This window comes from Muntiacus reevesi, chromosome 4 (assembly GCF_963930625.1).
Source record: "Muntiacus reevesi chromosome 4, mMunRee1.1, whole genome shotgun sequence".
Classification (NCBI taxonomy): domain Eukaryota; kingdom Metazoa; phylum Chordata; class Mammalia; order Artiodactyla; family Cervidae; genus Muntiacus; species Muntiacus reevesi.
Genome location: NC_089252.1, coordinates 158,763,506 through 158,777,422, shown reverse-complemented (window position 1 = coordinate 158,777,422; position 13,917 = coordinate 158,763,506). Strand labels below are relative to the sequence as shown.

Here is a 13,917-nt window from a genome sequence, read left to right as displayed (position 1 = left end):
TATAATTGGCTGAGCTTCAGTTTCTGTTACTGCTTCTGGCACTTATTCACTTTGCTATGTGCTGGATCTCTCTAGAAAAAGACAGCAGTTAGTGTTAAAGTTGCAAGAAAAATTCAGAGAGTAAACTTTCAATTGAGAACAGTCAGACATTACTGTTTTTGTCAGCAGAATACCTGGTTCAGTTGGTTTGAGAATCATTCACAGTGATATTTTTTCCCTAAAGATAAATTTTTATTGATTTAGTGGAACTGTAAGTTTCTTGAGAACTTGTGTCTTATTCTTTCTTGTTTTTTTCCCCCTTATTTATTGGCTACTGTGATGGATGCAATAGTTGTGTAACCAACAGCGGACTGGGATAAACTGTGTGTCAATCCAGATGTATGGAGGTTTCTGATACATGGTCTTGGACAGAACTCTGCCAAAAATCAAACTAAAGTGGATTTGATTTGTTTTTCTTTTTCAATTAATTTCTTTCTCTTTATTCCAGGGAAGAAACAGTGAACTCCAAAGATTCGAAAGACTATTGAGTTTTATTACAGATGAAGGCCTAAACTCATAAGACTGGCTATTTGAGGAATCATCATTACTTTCCTTACACAGAGTAACTGCCAACTCAACAGAACAGAAATGCATTAGTTCACATTCTGAAGGTCACCTTTTTCTAATGGAAGGTACGGAAACTTTGTTCTATTTTAGGGATGAAAGCCTAGAGTCTAGAGAATTATTACTATAGTGCTTAAAGTGTATCCTGTACTCTATAATCAATGATATTTCTCAAATCAATGGTACCGCTTAGCTCAGGCACATTCCAGATGGCTAAAGAAAAAATTACAACATAGGGCCAATTAAAAATCAGTTTAATTTCATAAGAAAAGGTATGCAAAGCCAAGTATAATGTTTATTCCAAACAGCTGTGAAATTCTGTTACTTCAGTACCTTAATGATGGAAGATGGCCACTCTGGAAATTATATTACTGTGTATATAAGGGGAAGATACAGGGCTTCCTAGGTGGCACAGTGGTAAAGAATCCGCTTGGCAATGATGCTTCTCTTAAAGCAAGAGATGCGAGTTCGATTCCTGAGTTGGGATGATCCCTTGGAGTAGGAAATGGCAACTCCAGTATTCTTGTCTGAAAAATCCCATGGACAGAGGAGCCTGACGGGCTGTAGTTCATGGGATCGCAAAGAGTCGGAGATGACCAAGCACATATGGACAAGAGAAGATATAGATAAGTGGGGAAAAAAAATCTACGCGTAGATCCTAGAGCAAGGATTGTTTCTGGGTCTCTGAAATGACAGATTGCATATTCTGAAGACATTTTTAGTTTCTTAACACATACATACTAGCTCCTTAATAATGTTACTATTGAAAAGGGTCATGGGTTTGGAGTAATAGAGTGAAGGAGAAATTCAAACTTTTGCTTTATAAAATTTTGTATTTTTAGAACCACATTCATATTTTCATATTTAATCATATGCAATAAACATCTTACATGATGCTTCTTCCAAGTTTATACCCCCAGCCCAGATTTTCACCCAACTCCAGAGCTGGTCTTGATAATTTCCTAAATATCCTAAGCCCAACATGCTCCAAACTGAACTCCTGTTCTTTCCCCTAAAATATGCTCCTCCTGCCACCTTTCATCTCAATTGGTGAAAATTCTTTTCTTCCAAAAGGTCAAAATCCTTAAAGTTGTTCTCAGCTCTTCCCTTTCTCTCATACCACAGTCTAATCTTTGAGCAAATCCTGTTGGCTCCACCTTCAAATGTACTCAGAATCTGTCACCTCACTGTCTCATCTCACATCCCTGTCTCAGCTCCTCCCACCTCATCAGAGCCCCCTCATCTGTCTCCCAGCTGATGCTACCAGGAGGTCTCCCCGCTTCTCTGCTTGCTCCCTCCGGTCTCCTCTGACAAAAAGGTGGTGTGTTAGGCAAGTGAGGAGTGTCATGTCATTCTTCTGCTAAAACCCCTCACTGGCTCCTTTCATCTCTTAGAGTTAAAGCCCAAGTTCTTTTTAAAAACTTTTTTTGATTTATTATTTATTTGTATACAGTAGTTCCTTGTTGGTTGTATATTTTAAATATAGCAGTGTATACATGTCAATCCCAAATGCCCAATCTATCTTGTCCCCCCCAACACTTCCCCCCATAACCATTACTCATTTTCTAAGTCTGTGAGTCTACTATTTTGTAAATGAGCTCATTTGCATCATTCTCTTTAGATTCCCACATAGAAGTGGTATCATATGATGTTTGTCTTTCTCCGTCTGACTTACTTCACTTAGTATGATAACCTCTAGGTCCAGTCATGTTGTTGCAAATGGCATTTCATCCTTTTTAACGACTGAGTAATATTCCACCTTCGGATACGCCAGCAACAAAGCAACAACAGATAACATTCCACTCTGCATATGTACTGCATCTTCTTTAACCATTCATCTGTCAGTGGACATTTGTTTATTTGTTTATATTTATTTGTTTATTTGTAGTTCCAGCTTGCAAGATCTTCCATCTTCATTGTAGCATATCAGATTTTTAGTTGAGACATGAGAACTCTTAGTTGGGGCATGTGGAATCTAGTTCCCTGACTAGGGGTCGAGCTCAGGCCCCCAGCATTGGGAGCATTGAGTCTCAGCTCCGGCACCACCAGGGAAGTCCCTTAATGAACATTTAGGTTGCTTCCAGGTCTTGCCTACTATAAACGGTGTTTCAGTGAACATGGGATGCATGTATCCTTTTGAATCTTGTCCTTAAATAGTCCAAGGTCTGTCACAGTTTGCTCCCGTTTCTTCTGATCTCATTTCCTCTTACCGTCACCTCTCCTATGGACCCTCTCCAGCCACACTTGCCTCCTCTCCTCCCTCGAACACATCAGGTCCCATCTTAAAGCCTTAGGGATGGCTAGTCTTCCTCCAGGTATCTGAGGGACTGTCACCCTCACCTTTCAAGTCTCTGCTCAAATATCTTCTCAGTGAGCTGATTGCCCCACTTAAAGTTGCCTGCTGACTCTGCACACCACCCTCCCCTTGGCACACCTGATCCCCCTTCTTACCCTGCTCAATTTTTGCCTTTTATCCACACCACTTATCTCCCTTGACTCTACCATATAATTCACACATTTATTGTGTTTATTGTTTATCTACCCCTACTAAACTGGAGATTTCATGAGGGCACGAATCTGTTTTATTCTCTGTTTACTGAATATCTCTGTTTATTGAAGAAAGCAAAGTGCCACCAGTAGTCCTATTTCAATTAATATTTTTTGAATGAACAAATTTAAAAAGAGGCTAGACAGGATTCCACTTTTTCTCACAATTGTAAATATCATGAGATCAGTTTCCATGACTATTTTTTAAAATGTTTTAATTGAAATATAATTAATTTACAATGTTGTGTTCATTTCTGATGTATAATCAAGTGGCTCGATTTTATTTCCCACTATGTTTTATTACAGGATATTGAATTTAGTTCCCTGTGGTATACAGTATGGTCGTCTATTTTATATACAACCCATTTTTATCTGCTAATCCCAAGCTTCTAGCTTATCCCTCTCTCATTCCTTTTCCTCTTTGGTAACTATAAGCTTGCTTTCTATATCTATTAGCCTGTTTCTGTTTTGTAAATAAGTTCATTTGTATTATACTGTAGACTCCATATATAAGTGATATCATGTGGTGTTGTTTTTCCTACTGTTTCTGACTGACTTCACTTAATATGATAATCTCTAGGTCTACCCATGTTGCTTCAAATGGTATTATTTCATTCTTTTTAATGGATGAGTAATATTCCATTGGGGGAAATATATATATATATACACACACACACACCACATCTTCTTTATCCATTCATCTGTCGATGGGCATTTAGGTTGCTTCCATGTCTTCCCTACTCTAAACAACACTGCTGTGAACACTGGGTCGCATGTATGTTTTAGTTTTTTAAGGAAACTCCATACTGTTTTTCACAGTGGCTGTGCCAATTTACATTCCCACTGCAGTGTAAGAGGGTTCCTTTTTGTTCACTCTGTCTCCAGTATTTGCTATTTGTTGATTTTTAAATGGTGGCCATTCTGCCCAGAGTGCCTTCCCTCATGGCTCAGTGGTAAAGAATCTGCCTGCTAATGCAGGAGCTACAAGAGACGCAGGTTCAATCCCTGCATTGGGAAGATCCCCTGGAGGAGGGCATGGCAACCCACCGCAGTACTCTTGCCTGGAGAATCCCATGGACAGAGGAGCCTGGCGGGCTGCCGTCCATGGGGTCAGAGTCAGACACGATTGAGTGACCGCGCATACAGGCACATTCTGCCTGGTGTGAGGTGATGCCTCACTGTAGTTTCGATTTCCATTTCTCTAATAATTAGCAATGCTGAGCATCTTTTCATTTTCCTGTTGGCCATTTATATGTCTTCTTTGTAGAAATATCTGTTCAGTTCTTCTGCCCATTTTTTGGTTAGTTAGTTTTTCTTTGTTGTTGTTATTCAGTTGTTCAAGCTGCTTGTATATTTTGGAAATTAAGCCCTTGTAGGTTGCATCATTCACAAATATTTTCTCCCAGTCCATGGGTTGCCATGACTCTTTGTTAACTGCTTTAGATCCAGTACCCAGAAAAGTGTCTGGCTTCTAGTAGGCACTCAATAAATGTTTGTAGAGTCAATAAGTGAACATATATTTTTATTTAGATATTTAGATCATATTTTTCATATACACGGTTTTTATAGAATTTTTTAAAAAGACAATTTTTCCTGCAGAGGTATAGGTTTTACAGTATTCCAGAAAGCTAAAGTCAGATATCATTCAGGACCCCTGAGAACTGACTTTGCATTCTCTCTGGACTGTGGAATGCTACCTCTCTGCATTCCATGTCCCTACATTCCTGTCTCCTGAGTTTCTGTATCCTTAGCTAACTAATCACAGAGTAGGGGTGTCAATGGTGTCTTCCAGGCAACCCATCTGGACAGTGCCTCTCAGCTTCTTTTTTTTAAACTGACCTCAAGGGGATTCAGTTGAAGAGCTAAAAGGGTAGAGGCAGCAATAAATTGATTCCTTTACTTCTTTTGAGTACTTCCTAGCATCATTTGGTCCAGGCATGGACTGAATGCTCACTTGGCTAGTGACAGATACATTGAACACCCCTTAAGATAACACTGAAATGAAAGGATGACTACAGTTAATGTTCTCTGATGATAATCTAGGTGGTGGTGATATCATTCTTGTGGCTCCTGAGGTGCTTGATCTTGAAGGCCTTTCTGGACTGGGAGGTATGCTTCTTGGTAAAGATTAAACTGCAAAAGTCCCTCAGTAGAATTTTAATGACTAAATCCCAATGGTAGAGTAATAGTATATGAGAGATGTGGCCTTTCAGATCCACTGTTAAAGTGGTATCTCAGAACTCATTCTGATATTTCAATATTTCTGTGACTTGAAAATTGAAGTAAGCTGAAAATTGAGTGTGTCTTCTCTTTTCACTCCTTACCACTCCTACATACCCTGGTAATTTTGGAATGATTCATGATTCTTCTAATCCTGTTTTTCACACAGAGTGAAGATTAAATTAAGTTAAAAACACAAAAATGAGTTGCATAAAAGCATACTCAGGACTCAGCTTCTACTAGACCACATGGAATTCTATAAAAATGTAAATCCTAACCCTAGGAAAATGAGGTATGTTTGTGTGCTAACAAAACTATTTTCCCTTAGCATAGAGTTATCTTATTACAAGATAAGATTGACTGGAAAATCACATGGACAGAGGAGCCTGGCAGGTTGCAGTCCATAGGGTTGCAAAGAGTTGGACATGACTGAGCATATGAGCATGCACACAAGATTATCTTTAAAAAGTAACTTTTATACAAGTTTCCTTTCTCTCATGATAAACAACTAGCTGAGTTTTTTCTTCCTCTTGAGATTCAATCCTTGTATTTATCATTAAACTATTTAAGAAAAACAGTATTGTTCCTTGCTAACTTCATTCATGTCTAACAAAAATACATTCAAACTTGCCTTTTGAGCCAGCAATCCCATTTCCACCTGAAGTATGAAGAATCTACCCTAAAGAATGCCTCCAGTAATATGAAAATACATATGTACCAAGTTATTCAATGCAGAATTATTTTTAATTGAAAAATGTTGGGAAAAACCTAAATGCCCATGTTTAGGCAACTGGTTGAATAAACTATGGTAATCCACAAAATTCACCTACTATGCATGTGCAAAGGGGATATGAACAATCTTTGTGAATTGATATGGAGTGATTTCCAGCATGTACTGGGTGAAAAAAAAAAAAACATATCTATAGCAAATTAAGCACCTGAAAAGATGCTTAACATCATTAGTCATTAGGAAAATGCAAATCAAAACCACAATGAGAGACCACATTACACCCACTAGGATAAGTATAATTTAAAAACAAACACACACAATAACAAATGCTGGTGAGCATGTGGAGAACTTGGAACCCTCATGTGCTGCTGGTGGGATGTAAAGTGATGCAGCTACTGTGGAAAATATTTTAGTGGTTCCTCAAAAAGTTAAAAATACCATGTGATCCAGAAATTCCACTCCTAGAACTGTATTTTGACATACTAAATAGATAAAAAGGCAGAGGAACGAGAGATCAAATTGCCAACATCCGCTGGATCATCGAAAAAGCAAAAGACTTCCAGAAAAACATCTATTTCTGCTTTATTGACTATGCCAAAGCCTTTGACTCTGTGGATCACAATAAACTGTGGAAAATACTGAAAGAGATGGGAATACCAGACCACCTGACCTGCCTCTTGAGAAACCTGTATGCAGGTCAGGAAACAACAGTTAGAACTGGACATGGAACAACAGACTGGTTCCAAATAGGAAAAGGAGTACATCAAGGCTATAGATTGTCACCCTGCTTATTTAACTTATATGCAGAGTACATCATGAGAAACGCTGGGCTGGAAGAAGCACAGGCTGTAATTAAGATTGCTGGGAGAAATATCAATAACCTCAGATATGCAGATGACACCACCCTTATGGCAGAAAGAGAAGAGGAACTAAAAAGTCTCTTGATGAAAGTGAAAGAGGAGAGTGAAAAAGTTGGCTTAAAGCTCAACTTTCAGAAAACTAAGATCATGGCATCTTGTCTCATCACTTCATGGCAAATAGATGGGGAAACAGTGGAAACAGTGTCAGACTTTATTTTTGGGGGGCTCCAAAATCACTGCAGATGGTGATTGCAGCCATGAAATTAAAAGATGCTTACTCCCTGGAAGGAAAGTTATGACCAACCTAGACAGCATATTAAAAAGCAGAGACAATACTTTGGCAACAAAAGTTCGTCTAGTCAAGGCTATGGTTTTTCCAGTGGTCATGTATGGATGTGAGAGTTGGGCTGTGAAGAAAGCTGAGCACCGAAGGATTGATGCTTTTGAACCGTGGTGCTGGAGAAGACTCTTGAGAGTCCTTTGGACTGCAAGGAGATCCAACCAATCCATCCTAAAGGAGATCAGTACTGGGTGTTCATTGGAAGGACTGATGCTGAAGCTGAAACTCAACTACTTTGGCCACCTCAGGCGAAGAGTTGACTCACTGGAAAAGACCCTGATGCTGGAAGGGATTGCAGGCAGGAAGAGAAGGGGACGACAGAGGATGAGATGGCTGGATGGCATCACCGACTCAATGGGCATGAGTTTGAGTAAACTCCGGAAGTTGGTGATGAACAGGGAGGTCTGGCATGCTGTGATTCATGGGGTCGCAGAGTCGGACACGACTGAGGAACTGAAATGAACTGAAATAGATATTAAAATACTTGTACAAAAATATTCACAGCACCACTCTTCACGATAGCTAAAAGACGATAACAGCCCAAATGTCCTCAACTGATGGATAGATTTAAAAAATGTGTTATATCTAAACAATGGAATATTATTCAGCCATAAAAAGAGATGAAATACTAATATATGCTACAATGTGGACAGGCATCACAATGTTATGCTGTGTGAAAGAAGCCAGATACCAAAGTTCACACATATTATGATTCCACTGATATTAAATATTCAGAATAGGTAAATCCACAGTGATGGAAAACAGATTATTTTCTGCAGGGGCTAGAAGGAGGGGAAAAGAGGAGTAACTTTTCAAAGGTGTGGGGATTCCTTTCAGGGTGGTGGAAATGTGGAACAAAAGAGAGATAGTGGTTTTATGACATGTGAATATACCAAACCCCAGTGAATGTCAGGCTTTGAAATGATTTGTTTCATATTATGTGAATTGTACCTAAATAACAATTAAAAAAATGTTGCTATAGTATGTTTCCTTTCATGAAAGACACAGGAGAGGTAACAAAATATACATGTACTTGTTCATTTGTGCAAAAGAAACATAAGAAGAATTAAACCTAATGAGACTGATTACTGAGGCATGGGATGGGAGGGCAGTGGAAAGAGTGAGGAAGTGGGAATGGGGTAGTGGGGTGAGGGAGGGACATTTACCCGCTATTCTTTTTATGAATGGCTCTCACACTTAGAACCAAAATACCCCCAAAATAAATAATTAAAATCAACCAGAATGTGGGGGGAGCCCAAATTAGAATACAAAGAGTAACAAATAGATGCAACTATCTTATAAATGAATAGCATGACCATATGAAAGAAGTTGGGGAAAAATTAACTAAGTTTGAAAAACAATATTTTGACCATACGATGTCAGATTAAAGACCCAACTATGCACAAATATTAGACTCTAATTGGTAAAAATTTTTCCCTCAGCAGCATGGGTCAGGGGGCTTCCCCATAGTCCAGATGGTAAAGAATCTGCCTGCAATGCAAGAGACTCAGGTTCGATCTGTGGGTTGGGAATATCCCTGGGAGGAGGGCATGGCAACCCACTCCAGTATTGTTGTTGGGAGAAGTCTATGGACAGAGGAGCCTGGCAGGTTACAGTCCATGGGGTCACAAAGAGTCAGACATGACTGAGAGATTAACACAAACAATGGGTCAGGAATTCTGAAACTACATGTGTACTAGGACTGGACAAATAATTAATGGGCTTCTTGCAGAAATGATTGATTCCAAGGAAAATGTAAGTTGAGCCTGGAGCATCTTATGGTGTCCAAAGGCCAGGAAGTACTAAAAAATTATGAGGTATGTAAATATGATACAGAAAACAATTTGAAGGAACTCCTGATAAGATACAAACAACCCATGGTAACCAAGCAGGAAACCCTTCGGGGCAAGATACGAACAACCCATGGTAACCAAGCAGGAAATCCGGGTGAACGAATGGTCCACTCTTATTGCTTTTCTGCCTTCCAAGCTCATGCCAGGGCCTCCCATTGGCTGCACCCAACCCAGAAGCCAGAAGTCAAGGGAGCCCAGTGATGAGGTTTGAACATATCCAACTCTGGGATCGAGAGCAGAATGGAGAAGTCTGGAGAATGGGAGGAAAAAAGGAAAAGTATCTCACTCAAGGTCCGCTGGTCTATCCCTCTCATTTTAGAGATGAGAAAAATAAACCTCAATGAGGGAAAAGATTTATCCAAGGTCACAATAAAGGCAGTGTCATAGAGCCTGAATCCCTTTAGTCAGCCTTCTGGAAAACCTAGATTCTAGTTTTGACTTGGCCACTGCACTGAACTGCAGCTTCCATACCTGTGAATACATGAGATGGACTTAAGCAGTGGCCTTCAAGCTGGGCTGCACATACCCCTGAGCACACACGAGAGTTTCCAGGAGGTAAAGGGTCATGGATAGTTTTAAGGGAATCATTCTCAGACTCGGTTTTCTGATGTATAGTCTCTCCTAAAATTATCTGCTTTCATAACTTCTTACTTGACAGAAAAAAGTTTTCTCACCCATCTCAAATATTACTACGGTGCCTTGCTCCAGGATGTGAAAATCTGGGGTCACCAAATGTAGGAAAGTTTTGAAAATACATAGCTTTTGAGGCAGATTCCTATGACAGCAAACCAGAGAGGTTCAGTGAAGATGCACTGAAGGGGCAGCCCTTACTTTTGGCAAATGTAAGCCCTTACGCACATGGTCTTTCCAAGAAGGGTTTGAATCTCGTAAATGAATGTTTCACATTTGAAACGTAAGGTTGAAAGTAGATCTTTGTCCGCTGAAGAGGAAAGAAGAGTCTAGTCTGACTCAGATGATGAGCAACTTGAGCCCTTCCAGGAACTAGTCGTGTCACAGACTGGGCTGACTGGCTCAGCCACGTGTGATAAGTTGCATAAAAATATGCAATTACCTCTACCTCTTGCACACGTCATCTTGCACACGTCTTATTCCTGTATGGAGCTCTTGTGTCTTCACAGAAAACCAGTTTACGGTGAGCTAGATGAAGATAGGATCGTCTAAGACCACTTGTCACTTCCTTTAAACCCTGCCTAAATTTGGACAGATTCCCTGGAGAAGGGCATGGCAACCCACTCCAGTATTCTTGCTTGGAGAATCCCATGGACAGAGGCGCCTGATGGGTTACAGTTCATGGGGTCACAGAGTCGGAGCCCACAAATATAGAGCACGCAAACTTGGACAGAGTAATTGCCACGCAGGATCAACCTTACAATTTATCTTACTCTGCTGTCTGCTTGCCATGGATCAGTGATCTTTTTGATGCCATCGTTAAGGTTAACAATTCCCGACTTTCTATTAGTTGCCTATTGTGATTCTGTCTCTCCTACATTTCTCTAAATAAGCCCTCCACTTCCAGAAAACACTACTATTGTTAAGTTGACAATGTGCTCAATATAAAAATTCAAATAATTCAGTGTATAAAAAGGAAGGACAAGAATATCCCAAGTTCCACTAATCAAAAATTTCTATTAACATTTTGTTTTCCAGAATCATTCTATGTCTCGATATACACGCTTCTTTTTTTTTTTTTTTTTGGCTGCACCTTTGGCTTGTATGAGATCTTAGTTCCCTGACCAGAGATTAAACCCAGACCCTTGGCAATGAAAACACTGGGTCCTAAAGTCTGGACCACCAAGGAATTCCCCACGGATGCATATTATTTTTCATAAGTGAGACCACATGATATGTGCTGTGTGGCAATCAGCTCTCTTACTGAACAGTGGGCTGTGACATACACACTGCAGATCACACATATTTTATGTAGGTGTTTGACCCCCTTTATTGAAGTCCATTTAGATAGCTTCCAGTTTTTACCTTCAAACAATGCTGTGATGAACATCCTCGGGCATATTTCTTTTCATGTTTCTACAAGTTGTTCTTTGCAATAACAGACTGTGTATTTTGGATTGTAGATGCCTTTGAGAATCTAACAAGAGCTATACATCATCTCCTTTAGAAAATGCACATTCATATACCTAATTTTGACTTTGATTTTGTGTGTGTGTTGCATAGACAAGTCCTCTGAAGTCCATGCCTGGCCTTACTAAGGCTCCATGGACCCCAAATTAAGAATACCTACTTAAGGGTTAATTCTAAGATGTGTATTTTTAATAGCTTTTAAATTTATTTATATTAATGTAGCACACACTGTGCAAAGTACTCATATGTCCCTCTGTCTCTTTTAACTGGGTTTGCTCTCCAGTCTGTGTCCAATTCTGGAGGTTTGGTGACATTATAAAAAATCAGATCACATAAATTTCCATTGACTTCCATATAGACTGAAGGGATTTTGAGCACAAAACAACTCATTCCAGCTTATTTTATAGGCCTTAAAAAGTTTCATAAATAATAATGTTTCAAAGGGGAAAATGTATTTGAGCATTTGATTCCTTTATTTAACAAATAGATATTGAGTAGCAGTCATGCACCACGCTTGGTGCTAGGAGCTAGGAGTACAAAGATGAATAAGACTCCTTCTCTGCCTTCAAGAAATTCACTGTCTAGATGGGGAGACAGACATACAGACAAGCCATTGTCAGGCAGGGAGTGATTACATTCTATGTATGCGTATATGCTCAGTCGTATCATACTCTTTGCAACTCCATCACTGCAGCCCACCAGCCTCCTCTGTCCATGGGATTTCCCAGGCAAGAATACTGGAGCGGGCAGCCATTTCCTTCTCCAGGGGATCTTCCTGACCCAAGGATCAAACCCGCATCTCCTGCATTGCAGGCAGATTCTTTACCGCTGAGCCACTGGGGAAGGCCCATTCTATATATACAAAAGTGTGAGATAGCACAGACCCAGGGAATTTTGGGGGTCAGTGTTCAGAGGATCTTGTCAGAGAAAAGATTCATCCTTTCTGAGGTGTATTAGCAAACCTGATCCCTTCCCAAGGCCCGTTCTCCATCCCTACCCCTCTCTATCTTTTCCCCTTATTTCTACCCAATAATTATTTCACTTTTCAGGGAGGCTCAATACTAATTTGAAACTCAGGGAGCTCTAGGATGGCTGAAATGAATCTAGGAAGCTAAGCTATACAGGAAATACTCAGGTCACATCCAGGCTGTTCGATGATAACATTCACTTCTGCAAATCTGCAAACATAGATGTCCTAGTGATTAAACCACTCACCAGATGAAAAGTGGGAGAGACCCCAGGTCAAGTTTATACATATAGATAAGTCAATTGGTTGCAGTCCAATAGAGTGTGTACTTATTGTAAACAAAAAGCAACAGGCTATCTAAGAGGCTTATTTTTGTAATTTTCTCCATATGTTATACCTCTCAGCTCAGACTTAACAGTTCAGTACTCTTAGAAATAAACTATTTTATCTTCTCCATAGCCCATGGATCTCTTCAACAGCCTGATTTTCTTTTGAGATGGGTGAAGTTTAGCTGTCTGCCGGCTTTCATACCATTTTAGTCCTCTATCTGTGTCCATTCCCCTTGTTTTCCCTCATGTCTGTATTTTCCCTTTTTCCTCACTGACTACCATCTCCTCTTTCTCTAGGCGTCTCACACATGGATTGCCACTCACTGGCAAATCCTTCAAGGTCTCCGTATCTGCAGCCATTTCCAGTCCCTGACTACTTGTCCCCCTGAGTCAGGCTGGAGTTCCTAGGACCCAATGGGAGACCATCCCTTGGTAAGATCTTCCCCTACATTTGGGAAGTAGGAGAAAGAAGATAAGAGTAACTGTTTTAATGTTGTATTTTAAGGACAATGCTCATAAAAATATTGAAGTTATATCGACTTCCCCTAGGGTTTTGATGTATGGTTGTTCTCAGGATAAAGATTGATTTGTTAAAAAGAAAAGTGTTTTCATTCAAAATGAAAGTGTATGTTGATGCACAAAATATGTGTCTCATACATTTATTATTTACAAATATGAGTCATAGGCATCAGAAACGAAGCATTAAAGCCTATTGAGAACAGAGATAAGTGGTATTTAAACAGCACAAAGGAGGAGACTGTCAGCATCTGTCAACATCCCTGTCAATCCTCTAAGATTAGTGATGGTCTTTTTCTTCCACAACTTCACGGTAAAAAGAGAACTATTTAAAACTCTCTACAATATTTCTTGCCCACTCAATTCTAACAAAAAAGCTTTATATGCTAGTGTCTAATGTTACTTAATTTTCTTTCCGATGCAAAACATAACTTACTTCCCATAACTGTTTGTATTTCACTGATGTGGAAACACATTTTATTGTTTGTTTCCAAATCTGGTTCATCCCTACAGTCAGGGATCCTTTTAAGATTTGAATAGCGCCTTACGTTATGCTTTCATAATTTGTATAAAGTCTCTGTTTTCTTATCAGTAAAAAGGGGATCACAGTAGAGTTGTCATGGGTCACAGGGTTCTAATGAGTTTAAATGAGTTAATACATATAATGACAGCAACAAGTATTACTCAAATACTTGCTGTGTGCCAGGCAGACTTAAAGTGCTTTACATGTAATATGTCATTTACTCCTCCTTAAAACTCTGTGTGGCAATTACTATTATCATCACCGCCCTATTTTTCATTTTTGTTTTTTAGCACATGAGGAAATGGAGAGTACTGAGCATCTCAGTAATG

The 13,917-nt window shown here is 39.5% G+C and overlaps 1 long non-coding RNA gene across 1 annotated transcript; it reads left to right on the top strand.

Annotated features, from left to right (window-relative positions):
• Positions 1-546: 546 nt before the first annotated feature.
• LOC136167373 (uncharacterized) lies at positions 547-12,981 on the top strand. The gene is made up of 3 exons (XR_010663091.1): positions 547-671; positions 5,540-5,662; positions 12,847-12,981. It is a non-coding gene; the product is annotated as an uncharacterized lncRNA (long non-coding RNA).
• Positions 12,982-13,917: the final 936 nt, after the last annotated feature.